Consider the following 17,911-nt stretch of genomic DNA (forward strand, 5'->3'; position numbering starts at 1 on the left):
ATGACCCAGCAGAGAGGCAGGCCAGCCTGGCTGAACAGAGAACTTTGGCTGGAACTCAGGAAACAAGACAAAATTCATGGCCTTTGGAGAAAGGGGCAGGCTACTCAGGAGGACTGAAAGGATATTGTGACGTTATGCAGAGAGAAAATTCAAACCCCAACTAGAACTTCATCTGGTTTCTTCTGCAAAAGACAACAAAGAATGCTTCTATATATTCTACATATGATGATATGCATCATCAACAGAAGGAGAGCTAAGGAGAATCTTGATCCTTTGTATTGGATGGGGGGAAGGCATAGAGTGAAAAAAGATAAGGAAAAGGCAAAGATACCTAATGTCTTCATACCTTGCTCTTTAATGACAAAACCAAATATTCTCCAGGTACCTAGCCCCTGAGATGGAATACAGGGATAAGGAGTAGAGTGAAGACCCCATAATTCAAGGTGAAATGCTCAGTAACCTGATACACCACTTACACACACACAAATCCTTGGGGACAGAGAGGGTCCACCCAAGAGTACTGAAGGAGCTGGTGGAAATGCCACTGAAGCCCTTTCCATCATTTACCATCAGTCCTGGCTAAGCAGGGAGCTGACTGGAACATGGCAAATGTGATGCCCACCTTCAAAAAGGTTTGAAAGGAGGATCTGGGTAACCACAGGCCTGTATGTCTGACCTTACTGCTGGGGAAGATCATCTTGAGTGCCATTACATGGTGTATACAGGACAGCCAGGGCATCAGGCCCAGACAGCACAAACTTGGCTTTATGAAATGCAGGTCCTGCTGGACCAACGTGACTTCCTCCTATGGCAAGGTGACAACGTTTAGTGGATGAGGGAAAGGCTCTGCAGGGCTATCTGGAAAGCTGGATCGATGGGCCATGACCAGTTATATGGGGTTCAAAAAGGCCGAGTGCTTGACCCTCTACTTGGTCACAACAACCCCAGGCTGTCCCAAGGCTGTGCTACACACTTGGGACAGAGTGACTGGAAAGCTGCCTGTTGGAAAAGGACCTGGGGGTGTTGGTTTTCAGCCACTGAACAGGAGCCAGCGTGTCCCCAGGTGGACAAAAGCCACTGGAATCCTGGCCTGTACTGAAAATAGTGTGGCCATCAGGATGAGGGTATAATTGTCCCTCTGTACTTGGCAATGGTGGTGCCACACCTCAAATCCTGTGCTCAGTTTTGTGCCACTCACTACCCCAAACACCCTGAGCTGCTGCAGCATTTCCAGAGGAGGGCAACAGAGCTGGTGCAGGGTCTGCAGCACAAGGCCTGTGAGGAGAGGCTGAGGGAGCTGATGTTGCTTATCCTGGAGAAAAGGAGTCTGAGATGGGACCTTGTTGCTCTCTGCAACTACCTGAAAGGAGTTTATAGCCGGGTGGGGGCTGGTTTCTTATCCTGAGCGACAAGTGCCAAGATGAGGGGAAATGGGACACATTCTGTGCTTGAGGAGATTTAGATGGGGTATTAGGAATATTTTCTCCTTGGAAAGGGTTGTCAAGCTTTGGAACAGCATGTCAAGGGAAGTGTTTGAGTCACCACCCTTGGAAAGTATTCAGGAGATGTGAATGTGGCACTCTGGGATGTGGTGGTTCAGTGGAGGACTTGGCCCTGCTGGGTTAACGGTTGGACTCAATGATCCTACAGTTTTTATTCTGTGTTTCTGTGACCATATATATAGGGTTTTATTAGAAATACTATCATTATCTTGTCATGATCCTAACACTCAAGTACCTTGGGCTACATCCCTCGCTTCATCTTGTATAGAAATAATGGATTTGGACTTATATCAGAGGACGTTCAAAAATATTGACAAGACAGTCTAAGTGGCTGGAAAGTAAAGTACAGGCACTATGTAGTATTAGGCAGTTTGCCTTTTCTGTTACTCCATTTCAGGAAAGGTTCCTATAATAAGGTCTGGTTCATTGGACATCCAAGATTAGGTGTGAAAAAATGTGTCTCTAAGTTTTTTAGAGCAAAGTCTGTGTTGAGGTGAGATAGAAGTTCCAGGGTGAGCAAGAAGAAATTCCCAGACTATAGTGAATTCAGAGATGCATCCTTCAATCTCTAGGTATCTTTAAATCCTTAAGAATTCTTAAGTCCTTAAGAATTTCTACTCTTCCATAGAAGTAAAACATTGCCCAACAACACATTTATTTTTCCCAGACTTCCTCCTTATTTCATTTTGATGTAAAAATTGAGATATAACAAGCTTTCTAAGTACATCCAGATTTGAAGAATCAAGAAACAAAATTTTCCTTTCCTCTTTAAATCTTCCTTCTGTCACACCATTAATTTTATGCAGCTGAAGGATGTGTGTAGGAATGTAAAATGTCTCGGGAAACATGGAAATAAAAAAATCAAGCTGAAAATAGTGAAGTGAGGCACTATTGATGAAGGTTGAGTTAAGACCACATTTAAGAAGCAATGAAATGTCATCTGCCCTTTTTATATCTGACAGGTGCCTATCTATTAAAAGAAAACATGGAAAGTGAGTGTAATCTGATATAATCTGGTTTCCATTGTCCAGGAACTTCAATATATATAAATTTTCAGTTGACAAAAAGGCTTTTGAGAGATACATGAAATATAACTCACAATGAAAAAGGAAGTCTAGTAGCCCTACTTAGCTACTTTACCTACAAATAAAAAGTATCTAAAGTAGGAGGGAAAATCAGGTATGAAGCTGAAAAGTTGAACTGTAAAACAATTTGAAAAAGTTAAAGATGAAGATCCAGGGGAAATCTGAAGTCTGTCCAAAGAACCTGAAGATAAGGAGAGTTTATAACTGGTGAAATCCCCTCTGTACTTTCCACAGGAGATCTCAAGTAACGAGAGCTAATCTGACAGGAGGTGAATGATACAGTGCATTTCCTAGGGACTCAAAAGACGGTTCATTTATAATGTTTGAATAGAAGGCAGCTCTCACTGTGGAAAAATGGTACTGAAAAATTAAACTCTTCTAGCGAGATGTTCTGTCAGATGGACTGGGATTATGATTACAGTATGGCAGGGATATATTCCAGTTTGGAAAATAACTGATATTTTCTTTAAAACAGAGTGGGAGAAGAGACTCTCCAGAGGAGGAGCCATGTACACACAAAATCTCAAAAAATAACCTCAGGATTCCAGGAAGCAGACTTCTCCTTTCATGCATTTTGGGTTTTTTATCTGTATATCTAGTTTCCTTACCAGAGGGAAAAGGTGAGTTGTGTGGTTAAGTCCTGGCACCCATCTGTTTGATGATCTGTCTGATCCATTTCAATACTACGCTTTGTCAGGCATCTTTTCCTAGTGTTTCTGGAAAATATTGGCAGCATTTTGTCCCTTCTCTTGTAAAGTTTTCTAAACACTGAATTTAAGAAATTTGCTCATAACAGGGTCAATTCTGTCAAAGACTTGCTTCCATCAAAACCATTGAGTTCACTTTTTCTGTGGTTATACCCTTTTATGCTGACCAAACTGTTCTGGTGTTTGTAATTAACAAAATGGATAACTGCAGAAACAGAATGTTTTAAGTGGATGTAAAAAGATAGTTACTGAGTGAATTTTACTCCTGTGGGAGAGACTAGTACAAAATAACTAGATTCAACTTGCAGACAAATAAAAAAACAAAACAAGACAAAAACAAACAAACAAACAAAAACAACAACAAAAAACCCAAAATACAACCAAACAAAAAAAAAAAAAACACAAAAGAAAAATCAAGCCAGAGGAAAAGAAACAACAAAAAGTGAATGTAGGTCCACATATGTACTGCTATGTATAACCTTAAAAACTCCCATTATCATGTCTCATTAAATATTTTATAAGCTGTATAAAGAGTTAAAATCCCTCTAATACTGATTAGTCTGAATGAGGTGGAAGAAGATCTTTTCAAAACTATGTGCCCTCTTTCTAAGTAATTTTACCAACAAAACTTTTAAGGAATACAAAGAAAAGAGTAGGGAGAAAAGAAGGGTGTTGAGACCCAAAATGTATTAACTGAATGGAACAAGTGTTAAAATTGCTGAGAAAATTAAAGATGCAAACAGAATCCAGTAAAATTTCAAAGTAAATGATTGAGTTCAACATCCTTATTCTCCCACCCTGTACATAAGGATAAACCTGAGGATTCCCAGATTTGCTGAAGGAGTAAAGATAGCACGATTTCACAGAAAAATCCATTAAGATAGTAAAGTCCAACTTCAAATGCATTTTTTAATGCTATTTATTTTCATGATTTTTGAAAATGCCAGGATGATAAAATGTTATTTTCATTTTTGGAAAGGCTCATTTCAGAAGTATTTTTAATTTTTTAATTTTTTTTAATCTTTTTTCTTCCTGCTGAGAAACACAGAGATGGGAAGATAATTAGAAATACAAAGGGACAGAGATAGGAACAAAAACAAAGTGCTAGGTGACACTTTATTTCTCTCTTAGCTGAAAAACTTGTTCTTGCTTCACTGGAGCTCATATTTTAGGACAATGGAAAAAGTAATTCAGGGAAACTCACAGGAATTTTTTTCAATACAAAGAGAAATCTTATGACAGAAATCTTTCTATAGACTACAGGAAGCAACAAATACTACAGGAATAGCCTATATATTAATCAAGAATCATATCTGGCTGAAACTGAGACCTGAAGAGAGAGAAGAAAAAGAAAGCATTCTAAATGAAATGGTTTAAATATGTAGCAGATCCAGGGTCATACTACAGTGACTTTGTTTTCTGGTTTAATGAGCACTGATGTGTCAAGTGGAACTTACACCCAACATATTTAATTAAAATACTTGCATATACGTGCATGCACACATTTACACACATGCATGCACACACACTCAGAGAGGCAAAATAAGCAAGGAAATTCTTTCCGATAGGCAGTTTCAAAAATACAACTGTTCTCCTGTGCTAGAAGCTATTGCCAGCCAAATAAAATATCAGTGTTCCACGAGGAAATGGTTAGTCAAACAGAAAGTGCAATGAATCTGCAGCTGATGAATATAAGGATTTCTCCATGAAATCCCCTGTGTCAGAAATTATTATAGAGGCTTTCTGTAGTTTAGGACATTCCCAAGACTGGTTACTCAGTGTTATGTAAATGACAAATGGTTAGAAAAAAAATAACTTGGAACAGATGAATAAGGCATTTGGTTTGTAGGAAAAGGGATCAATACAGTTTTGACTAGAGGCTTGAAGTAACTTCTTGTGTTAAAAATAGCAACACTACAGTTCCCTTCCTGTGGCTATCATTATATCAATTTATAGACATTAAAATATGTTTCAGTATGTTGTAAAGAGTTAGAAGGTGTTTCCTTGCAAAACAGATGGCCTAAATGTCACTGATCTTTTGCTTTTTACAAAGCATTATTTCATACATTGATAACAGAATTATTACCTTTTATTTAAATAATTTTTGTTCTTCTGGTATGAATGATTGGGAGAAAATTAATGATGCATATTAATACTGATTCAGCAACTTGACAGTGTTTGGTGGGAGACATCTTTCGGGCTTTTTGCACTCTCCTTTAAAGAGGCTACCAAAGACTGAATTTACAGGCCCTACACAGATGTGTGTAGGGAAGGTTGAAAGAAGGTTTTTCCGTTCACCACCCACACCCCGTGCAAGAACCAAATGTAAGCAGTTCCCAAAGAGCTGATGAGAACCAAAAGGAGTGCAGATCACCAGGGAGTGGTGTGTGAAATGCAGACCCATTGCGTGCTGGGTCTGTAAAGGGAAGGAGAGATATTTTTGACATAAAGCAGTCAACTGCAGTGTCTCATAACCAGGGGAAATGGAGTGCTGAATGTAGCTTAATATTCATAGAGCAAGGGAAAAGATCTGTGTACAGTAACTCCTGTCTTGGCTCACACATCTCAAACGCCTGATCTGATCTGTGGTTCTCTGAATTCAAATGAATGCTGACAAAGTCACTGCATAACCAAATAAACAAAGAATAAAAATATAATAAGAATTTCAAAATTTGACCCTGGAACACACAATTCTCTAAGTTGTATTTTCTGTTTATGGACATATGAATAGTCCACTCACTACTGGAACATCCACATTTTTGCTTTCAGATGTTCTACATGTCTTTGACAAGGCTCTTTTCTCAATAACATGTAGCTACTTTTAACCCTTCAGTGACTTATGTCTTTCTAGCCTATTTCTTGTAGGCTAGAAATCTTAATCTTATATGTTGTCTTATAGCCACTTTCTTAGCTCTAATTCAGTTATCATTTGTATAATATGCTTTTAATACAAGAGGGACAGGGAAGCACATGGCTTTCAAAATATGGTTTCACTGGTTTCTTACATAGCATTAGGGTATTTCCTCTGATTTAGGTTCAATACCTCCATTTATACATGCCTCATTTTTGTTTGCTTTTCTTCTTTTTTTCTTTTTTTTTTTTCCTCACCCTCAACTGCTGTTAAGCACCAGGCCAACTACTTTTGAGTTTTATTCACCACCCCATCCCTCCCTTCCACTTCCCCTACTCCCATCCTGAACCACTGAGTCTATGGTCATGAACACACTGGTTTTTTTGGGTTCAGCATAATTCACACACTATTTTGTTCTTCTGACTGCAAACTTGCTGTGGTATGGAACAGATTATCACCAGAGTTGAGTGAACCAATTTGGATTAAATTAACAGACCATTCCTTGCCTCACACAGATCTTTGTTTGAAGTTTGAAAATGCAGCTTAATTTTTATTCACCTGCTGCTCACTTCCTGGTTTTGGTCAGGACTGGAATGCTACAATATTAGGAGAAATTATGCTCCTTTGATATTTTCAGAAGAAATGGAAAGAGGAAATTGGAGATGAAGGATGGTCTTATGGTTAAAGAAACTGAACAGGGACCCTGAAGATAAAGGTTTAACACAAGTTTGTGCCACAGGCTAACTTTATGAATCCAGCCAACTGTCAGAACAGAGAAAATGCACTACTGGATCAGATCAATGGTCCATCTAATCTTTTATCACCTCTCCATGCCTCCTTGTTTCAGCTTCACAGAAAATGCAGGTCTCTGAGAAAAGGAGATATAACATGCCTATGAGGGAAGTTTGTCCCAACACCTTATATTCTGGGGTATTCTACCCCCTTCTACAATTCTTAGCTGTTTCTAAATCCCAATATTTTGCTTATTTTCTTGGCTGCTGCTGAGCACAGTGCAGAGATTTTCATTGAGCTGTCAAGTCTTTTTTTCTGAGTTGTTACAGCTGTTTTCTCTTGTTCTGCCCCTGTGATCAATGGGTGCTTTCTTGACACTGTCATCTTGTCTGGTCAATGCCCAGAACTGGAGGCCTTATAATTTCCCAGAACTCAGCAACTGCATGACTCAGAGCATGTGGTTATAATTGTGGCACAGTCCTTTTTCTTTCTCTGCTAGTTACAGCGCTTGAGCATGAATGATCTGTTCAAATGCTGCCTGGGATTTGAAAGGAACACTCCAACAGCATTCTTTTCTTCAAACAATAGGTACTTCTATGATCGAGGTATCGTTCCCCAGCCTTTTAGACCATGGCCACTATTATCCAGGTTGTTATAACTGAAAGGTTATTATAGCTCACTAACAACTCCTGGAAGTGTCTGCCTGCTGCAAAATATAGCTGTTAGGGTTCTCATGCTCATATGAGAAGGGTTTTCTCCTTCATCTTGTTCCTAAAACCTCTGTTGATAAGCAAAAGAAGACCCCTGCATGGGGAACAAGGAGCCCATACCTCGTTGCTTGGGGGTAAAATATCACCCATGAGAAATAAATCTCTGCTCATTTCACAATGCTCTGAAGAGTTCTATTCCATGTCATCTATGATTTCCTGCCCTGTGACAACCTGATCTGTGGTGGAGGACCACTACCATGAATGTAGCTAAAATGGTTCAACACTTTGGGCATTCTCATTCCTTTCTCAGTGAACCACTCAGACTATTTGGACCACATTTCAATGTTACTTCTCATGCTGAATATTTCCCTGTGCAAACATTATCAGAGTTTGAAAGAATCAGATGTTATTCATTGTCTCAAAATAAAAACCAAAAGAGATAGTCTAGTTTTGCTTCTATTTCAAGTTCTTTTCAATCACTTTTAACTTTTATTTATACTGGAAATGATGCCTGGGGACCTTGGTCAAGGTCTGCCATTGTTATTGCCTTGAGCCATAAAGGGTGTAGGGATGGAAGGAACAGCTGTAGGAACAACTATTCTCCTCTCCAAGTGCAAAGAAAGGAAAAAAAGGCTTGATGATACGAAGAGATGAAGGAGAGTTACACTGATTACACTAGACTTATACTGCCACATGCCTATTATCTTAGGTTGCATTTAAACTGCTCAAAGCATGCTCGTGTCTACTCTTGAATTACAAGATCCCCTTTTCACATACTGTGTGGAGGGGGACTGGTAATAAAGATGAAATTTTGTTGAGAAATGCAAACAGATCTAGAAACTCAGATTAACTTTCAATTCAGTAACAGAATCCAAAGGAATCTTATGCCAAGATGGAGAAGTCAAAAACTTATGTTGCCTGCCCTGGGTGCTAATGGCACAGTGTCAGGGAGTCACAGCTAGCCTCATCCTGGCCATACAGTGCTTGAAGGGGAGAATTGAAACCCTGCGTCATGCTCTTCTCTGGGCAGTACCCACAAGTAGACACTGTCCAGTTTCCCAGAACTCAGCCATTCTATGACTCACCACATACTGCTATAATTGTGGCTGTCAAGCCTCTCAGTCTCCTCCTACACAGTTCTGAAGGCCAGCTTGTCTGCCCAAGCAGAATGAAAGAAACATAGCAGAGACACTTTTTGTTTTAGAAAAAACATGTCGGACACAGATAGAATATAAGCACAACTGGTTGCCATTAGTAATATTTCGATACTGCGGCCATGCTGTGATTGTAAGGAGGCATGAGAAGTAACGTGTAACATGAGAAGGAACAAGCATCAGTAAAGGTGATGAGTCAGGTGCCGTTTGGGGTCACATGCAAGAGCCCCAGATGTCACAGACAGGTGATGAGCCTGGTATCCAGCACACAGTGAATGACAGAGAAACCACAGGAGGGCTTGCAGTACTGTCAAGGGTTTCGCAAGACTCACAGCAAACACTAAAGCTTCAAAGGTCTTAAGATTCAAATCCACTTTCTCCAGTGCATGCAAAAATAAGTTTTCCTTGTATATTCAGGTTTAGAAACCTGATATATAATTCATGCTGAACCTAGTCTCTGTCTTCCCCATTTAGCAGGTTTCCTATTCATTTATTTGTACTATTACAGCTTTACCTCTGTATTTTTTCAGACTCCTAGGGATTATTTTTTTCCCATCCATATCTCTGTAGCAGGTGTGGCAGAAAGTGCTGCAGGAACTTCTTGTCACTTTCTAGGGACCCTTCATTCATCTCATTTTTCTTGCTCACTTCTTGCCAGAGAACTGCATCCTGAGATACTACATTAATTTAGTTTTTTTTCTGGCCTTAATCTGTTGCTTCCTTCTTTTGAGAGTAATATCAGTTCCCTAAAAAAAAAGGGGATGGGGGAAACCCTTCCAGTTTCTTTGAGGACAATTTTCTTTGGTGGGAGGACAAGTGGAAGGACAAAGGAGAACCTTTTAATTCTTGTTGTTGGAACAGGAAGAAGTGATGGACAGGGAAGCACAGAATTTTTGAGGATGTAAGGACTTTTTAAATCATCAACAGTATAATTTGAACAGTCCTCACACAGGAAAGAAAAAAGTAACTTAGAAAAGTGAGTCAAGGAGACTGATAACTAGGTAACTTTGGGCATTTCTAGAGCATAAAATGTGAATAATCTGAGAGCAAACAAAGTCCCATGCACATTCTCTCTATTCCTTTTAAAAACCAAAAATAATCCAGTGTGAAGACAGATAACTAATCAGTACCACTGCCCATCAAATATCTCCAAAAACAGTAAACACCAGCTGTAGCTCAGTTAAAACTGACAGCTCATGAAGGACAAACTTTAGCTCAGAGCTTTATTTCTAGTGAGGGCCCTTTGAATTATTTTAAAGTAATTTTAATTGCAGAAATCAAAATGTTAAGTAACACAGAGAATAGCAGGAAAGAAATGAATACATTACAAGGAATAATCTAGTATTCTTTACTATTGAACTCCATAGTTCAAAGATAGGTAATCCTTTCACAGCTATGAAACCATTCTGTATGCATAAAAGACCTTTAAAAAGAGGTCCAAAGTAAAAATTTGGATGCAGTTTAAAGAACCCCTGAGACTAGGGAAGCCCCCAGGTACCACAAAGACTTTTCTTTTTCTTGTACTCTCTTCTATGAATAAATGAAAGAATGAAAATTCCTTTTCATTCTTTTCTCTGGCACAGAAGCTCCTGTCTTATACCCTAACCTTTCCAACTGCCACCTTGTACCCTACACAAGTGTTGTCTTCTCTTATTCCTCTGTCTGAAACCATAAAGGGTGACCTTGTTTTCCTTGTGCCAAGCAATATGGCTTAAGGTCCCGTTGTGCTCTACCTACTCCTCTCCTTTTTCTCATATGGCTTTTCTGACACCAGCAAACCCTTCGATCAGAAAGCCAGCCAGATGGGTAGCTAACTATAAACTGGGGGAGAATGTGAAGGTTCTGAAATTTCACATGTCGGAATGAGTTAAAAGAACTATCAGATCCTTCTGCCTTGCATCAGAATACAGAAGCAGATGCTGAAATGTTAGTAATTGAACAGCTTTTTAAAAGACAGGGGAAAAAAAATCAGTGGAATGAGTTAATTAGATAATGAAGGGGATAGATTTAGTAATTAATTCAGGTTACATAAAGCATTTGAGAATACTATGTAGAAAACTCATTGAGAAAGGTCCATGAGGGGCTTGAATGTTCTCCCCCTCCTTCTCCTGACATTTTTGCCTCTTTAATGTGAAATCGTTTCTGAAAAATGCTCCCAAAATTTTTGATAGAACTCAATATGTAGTCATCAGTGAGTACAGAATTTTTTTCCTGCTTCTGAACAAATGTTTAAGCCATTTGCTTTGGCAAGAAGGGTGAAAGATCTTGTATTAGATATGTGCAGATTAAGTTTCTTGATAAGAATTCTGCCATGGGACTACACCTGGGGATCAGTGCCAGAAAAGAGGACATATTTCTCTTACAGATGAAAGGGGTGCACAAATCCTGTGTGCAAACATGCTAGCCAAGATGGAGTGTTTTTTATCTCACGTAATACTAATTACTTTTAGTTAAACTTCTGTCGTATGTATCTATTTTATCTTTCATAGAATGACCTAAATTGTTAACAAGCAGGATCCAGACATATAATGGATTAGAATTGAATCTGCAAAAAGATGGTGGAATCTGAATACTTACCAGCTGATGTCACCATACAAGAAAACTTCTCAGAGGGTGATACCAAATGGTCTCTGGAGGTACAACCTTAGCAAGTCCGTAATTGCATATGACAGCTACACTGCTTAATTGAATTGCTCATGTTGGAAAAGACCTCTAGGATCATTGAGTCCAACTTTAACCCAGCACAGCCAAGTCCACCACTGAGCCACATCCCAGAGTGCCACATTCACATTTCCTGAACACTTTCCAAGGGTGGTGACTCAAACACTTCCCTTGACATGCTGTTCCAAAGCTTGACAACCCTTTCCAAGGAGAAATTATAATATCCACTCTAAATTTCCTCTGGCATAGCACGAGTCCCATTTCCCCTCATTTTGTCACTTGTCACTTAGGATAAGAAACCAGCCCCCACCCGGCTATAAACTCCTTTCAGGTAGTTGCAGAGAGCAACAAGGTCCCATCTCAGACTCCTTTTCTCCAGGATCAGCTCCCTCAGCCTCTCCTCACAGGCCTTGTGCTGCAGACCCTGCACCAGCTCTGTTGCCCTCCTCTGGAAATGCTGCAGCAGCTCAGGGTGTTTGGGGTAGTGAGTGGCACAAAACTGAGCACAGGATTTGAGGTGTGGCACCACCATTGCCAAGTACAGAGGGACAATCATACCCTCATCCTGATGGCCACACTATTTTCAGTACAGGCCAGGATTCCAGTGGCTTTTGTCCACCTGGGGACACGCTGGCTCCTGTTCAGTGGCTGAAAACCAACACCCCCAGGTCCTTTTCCAACAGGCAGCTTTCCAGTCACTCTGTCCCAAGTGTGTAGCACAGCCTGGGGTTGTTGTGACCAAGTAGAGGGTCAAGCACTCGGCCTTTTTGAACCCCATATAACTGGTCATGGCCCATTAATCCAGCTTGTCCAGATGTTACTGCAGAGCTTTCCTGCCCTCCAGCAGATCAATGCTCCTGCCCAACCTGGAGTCATGAGAAAACTGACTGAGGGTGCACTCAATCCCCTCACACAGATCATTGCTAAAGGTATTAAACAGGACTGGCCTGAAAACTGAGCCTAGTGACTAGTGACCAGTCAACATCTGATCCAACTGGGAGCCTTTCTTAGGTGCTTCCCTCATTATCTGTGCCAGGTAGTTCTCTTCCACACACTCCAGGAACGTCATGGACTGTTTCTTCTCTATTGTGTTACATTTCAACAGATATTTGGGAAGTTCTCATGTGGGAAGTCCCACATGAGAAAAATTAGCAATTGTGAAACCTTCTTATAGAATATTTTTTCTGCCTCTTCAGTCTTCTTGGCTAGTCTATAATAGACTCCCTCCAGGATATTTGTCTCGTTTGCCTTTCCTCTGATTCTTACCCACAAACACTCAACCTTGTCATCACCATCATCCAGCTCTAAACAGTTATAACACTCTTTGACATACAGTACTACCCCACAACCCCTTGTTCCTTGCCTGTCCCTTCTGAACAGTTTACAGTCATCCATTGCAGCACTCCAGCTGTGCAACTCTTCCTCTATATCTCTGTGACGGCAACTGTGTAATGGTTTTCCTGCTGTGCAATGGCTTCCAGCTCCTCCTGTTTGTGTGCCCTGCTCTGTGAATTGGTGTAGATTTGCTTCACTTGGGTTATCAATCCTACTCTCTTTTTGGTGGGAGAAACTCCTATTCCACTACTACCATTATCAGGCTCTTCTGTGGTTTCAAACACTTCAATAAAGCTTGCATCTGTACTGCTGCATCAATAACCCTTGTGTCTTGCATCTAGAAGCCTACACTGCTTCAGAGGAGCAGAACTAAAAGTTCAGACATCCAGAGATAACAAGGAATCTGTAAGCACTCTGTGGGAGAGGCCCACCACATTATCCCCAACAGTAGGGTCTAAATCCACAAAAGATTTTATACAAGGTTTAAGTGTTTTAGAGAAATTTTGGGTATTCATATAGGTAGAGTTCACTGAAGTTTCCAGGTGTCATTGTTTTCATTAGATCAGTTCTGGAGAATGTTATGACTGAATGTCTTCTGTTTTAACAGCACTGAGGATCCTGGCAAATACCTCATTCTAGGCTTTGATTAGGCTTGAGCTTTTATATCTGTTTAAATGGAATGCTTAGTCATGTCAAAACAGGAATGCTGGAATGGAAACTGTGCAGAACCAGCTAAAGAGCTCAGAGGAGCTAGGTCCCTCTGCACATCACAGGCAAAGATGCCCAGCCAGAGTACTTGATGCTCATTTAGCTTTAACTCTTCTGACCTTGTGGCTATCAGGGGATCCTCTCCTTAGGAACTTAAAAATATCATGTAATAATTAATTTTGCAAGAATCTTAGGATCATAGAGTCATAGAATCATTAAGTTTGGAAAAGGCCTTTTAGATTACTGAGGCCAACTGTTATCTCAGTCTCTTCTGTCACAGCTGTTTTAAAGATACTTAAGTATTCCCTGGACCAAAAAGAAAGAGGTTGATGGTATAACTGAGTTGCTAGAGCCTTCATGTCTTTGGACACCCAACACATCACTTCCTCTCCTGTGAGTGACTTAATCACCAGACAAGAGAGTTCAGATTCTTATTCTAGAATTTGGTTATTCCAAATGCCCAGACTCATGTGTTTCTACTCCTAGCAGAAAGAGGCAGGAATGACAACAGCATCAAAACATTTGTTAAAAAAAATCCCATTAACTGTTGACACGGCTCCAGATCGTGCTGCCTTAATAGATGTGTGTGTTGCTCTGTAAAAGAGACACTTGTATTTCATAAAATAGGATAGGCAGATTTTTAAAATGCCTCTCTCTTCTACTGAGCAATATAGGCTATCCCCTGATTAGCATGTCTGCCTTGCAGATCCCATATGTAGAGACCTTCTTCCTTTTACAAAAGTTAAATGGCATCTTTACTGTTACTTTGGGAGCATATTAAATTAATTTGCAGAATATAGTCCAAAAATGAGAGAGAAATATTTGAAAACAGCTGATTATAATGTATTTAATTACACAGGTCCCCACACACTAGTATATGTTAGAAAGGTGACCACTTACTATGGAGTGAGATGTAGAAGTTCATTTGACGCATATACATTAAATCTTCAAATAACAGGGATATACCAGTTCATATAATCGAAAGAAGCAAACAAAATGTGACACCAGTACATTTGAACAATTTTTTTACCTTTGTAGAAGTAGGAGTCCCTTGCAGTTGTCAGCTATCACAAAATATTGGTGAAGGTTACCTCCACCTAATGTGAGCACCATAAAGTTAAATATTCTATTTGTCCAGAAAGAACTGGTTAAGAAACAAATTATAGCTTGTATGATAAATCAGTTCTTCAAAATCACATTCTTTTGTATGAATCTCAAAGTAGGAGCTTTAACATTCAGATACCACACAGATGCCAAGAAACTAAAGAAAGCCATTCTTCATAGGACTTCACTGTGATAATGACCAAAGCAGTGGCAGCAAAAGTATTACAGATGAGCTGCACTGAATGTGATATGAGTTAAATATCTGAAGTACAATTCATCAACAGTGCATAAATAAGTAAGAATAGACAGAGTGAAGTAAAAAACATATACTTTGTTCTAGCAAAGCATTTAGTAACTTTCCATAACCCATTTCATTTTTCCACTGATTTTTTGAGCCAAACATTCAAGACTTAGTTGAAACTGAAGATAATGTTAACACTTTGTCAAGCATTTGAATCACTTCCAGTATATTGTAGTATAATCCGCTGTCCACAAACATCCCCTTCATTATTGCCTAATTACATGCAAATTTCATAAAATGAATGAGTTTTAAGTACTTGTCAATCTGTCATCCTAGGAACCACTGAAACATTTTGACTGCTAGATAAATAATCAGCAATAATCACACTATGCAAATTTGATATTTTCTGTACAATTATCTGAAACCATAAATAACTGGACACAAAGACATTTGGCATTCTCTCAGAAAGACTTGACCTACAGGCTTTTTTATTCCAAACAAACATGCCAGCAGAATTTTTAAATTTCTGCCCAGCTAAATGTGACCAGTAGGAAAAAAATTATAAACATTTAGTGTATTAATATTTTATTACAACCTGGGAAACATTTCTTTCCTTTGCTTTATTAGGAAAAAATAATATTAACAGCATTGTTTTTTCTCAATTATTCTTACTTCCATAATTTTATTTCTTTAGTTCTTTGCTTTTCATCTGCAATTATCAAATCATGTTTTGATTTTTGCGTAATATTTTTCAAGTAATAAGCAAATAAAGTGTTATGCATTGTTGACTTTTAATATTCCTCCCCTCTGTAGTTGTTGTAGATCTTCTATAATGTTTCCTACAATGATTCATTTTGACACTTCAGCAGAACCACTACCAGGAGGCTAATTATCAAGATTACAGACAAGCTCAGAAATACATAAAGAGTGAATGCAGGTGAAATTGTAGAGTCCAAAACTACTTTTGTTTCCTGTTTACTCTGGGGCTTGCGTACGTGTGTCTGTGTGCATATATGTACACATGCAGCTGGCTGTGTGTATTTTATGAGTTTGTTTTAAACCCTTAATGTTGGCTCAGAATCTGATGTTTTTCTATAAACAGTAAAAAAGCTCTTGAAAACACAAATAAGAAAGTAGTTTTTCATTTTACAAACTTCAAGTTTATTCTGAGATAAGTATCTCCTCTAATGTTTATGACTGAAACAGCTCAAAGGGTAGATGGTACTAAGATATTATTTTATAAATTAATGCATATTAATTAAAGTTGCATCATTTTGTGTAAGAATTCTTTGTTCTGATTTCTCTGGCACTGAAGTGCAGGAATCTGTACTATGAAAGCATAAAATTTATTATATAGGGATTTGTGTCATCCTTTCCACAGCTAAGACACTTGTTGATGCAGAATTATTTATTTGATGAATTTCAGCAATTCTGTGATCTCAAACTATCCTTGGATAGGGGTGAGTTTCACTAACATATGTATAGGAAATAAAAATAATGAAATATAAAAGTTTTATACTAAATTACAGATATTTGTCAAAACCAATCTTGAAATGATACAATTAAACAAAATGGCTACAGGAATTTTTGTTTTTTCTATAATTGTAATGTAACAAAACAGTGTTACTGACAGCTGAACATTAATGCTATACTACTTTCCAGCAGACTTACTGTTGCACAGCAAAAACTATGAAGACTTCCAACTTATTGATCTATTAAAGGAATCATGGTTTACTACAGAAATAGTAGAACTTTTTAAAATAATGAACAAGTATGGGGATATCCCAGTTTTCTCATGAATCATTCATGAACTGCAAAAAGTATACTGAAAATCGTCAGGTATATCATGCTTTTTGAACTATTTACTTCCTACAGAGAAGCATGTAAAAGTGTTAATAAATCAATGGTTTATTTTTCAATATCTGCCTATATATCTCAAGAGGGTCTTTTTACGTATTTGCTTACCATAGGTAATAAATTAACAGAAAAATTATTAGTACAGGAATCAGCATCCCACTTTTTATGAGCAGATTACCTTTTAAGAGATGACTACGTAATAATAATCTTTAGGTAATGATAATCTTTATTTCTACTACAGACCAAACTTTGGCAAATACGTGGCAATGTAACTTTCAGTACACAGGTTCAAAATCACATCCCTGAAACCCTTTTTCTTATCAGGGATCTTAATGGAATTATTTTCTATCATCTTAGCTATTTGGTATTCAAATATTTGAATTCAACAGAGGCACATTGAAATGTGCAGTTGCAAATTGTTTCAAGACTTTCAGGAGCAGCAACAAGCCCAGCCAATAAATGTGTACCTGCTGGATAAGAAAATATGAAATGTGTGTAAGGCTGTCCCTTCCCAAAACCTGACAACATAAGTAGGAACCAAAATCATATTTGCTTTGTGATTGCCTAAAGACTCTACAAATCAGAGGGGTCCATGCAGCATCCTTTAAATTGTGATTGGTATGGATTCTTTAACAGCAAAATACATTAGGATTCGGGATCCAAAATATTTTTGTAAATAAAGTCTCTTGAGCCTGTTACACATCCCTTTTCTTCATTTCTGTGTAACTACTTTACATATTCTGTATGTTTAAAATAAAGATTTCAAAAGTTGGTTATAGACTGCAGGAACTATTGTCATTATCTGAATAGAGGAATGACATCATGTAAAGACAGAGAAAAATGCACACAGATAAAGATGAGTGAGCCACAAAAGACAAATTAATTAATAATTTTTAACATTACAAACACACCAGGAAAGGATTTTCTCTTTTAAACATTCTTTCAGTGAAAAGTGATATGTTGTTTTTGATGAGGTTAGAGTTTGTTTTGGGAGGAAAGGAGCATTAACAACAGCTACTTATTGCCAAATAAGTGCCAAGTCTTACCTAGAGCAATGACTCTCATGGATATAACAAAATTTACAATTAAAAATATATGCACTTTCATTTGCTGTCACATAACAAAACATTTAATGCAAAATTGATGGACAGTTAATTATATATGAGTATAGAATTTATACTGTGTCCAAGTTACACTCCCATGTGTACGCTTCAAATTTCATTGTTGGTCACTGATAGTAAGTCTGACAGCAATCCCTCCCTCC

The sequence above is a fragment of the Parus major genome, chromosome 1, assembly GCF_001522545.3.
Source record: "Parus major isolate Abel chromosome 1, Parus_major1.1, whole genome shotgun sequence".
Classification (NCBI taxonomy): domain Eukaryota; kingdom Metazoa; phylum Chordata; class Aves; order Passeriformes; family Paridae; genus Parus; species Parus major.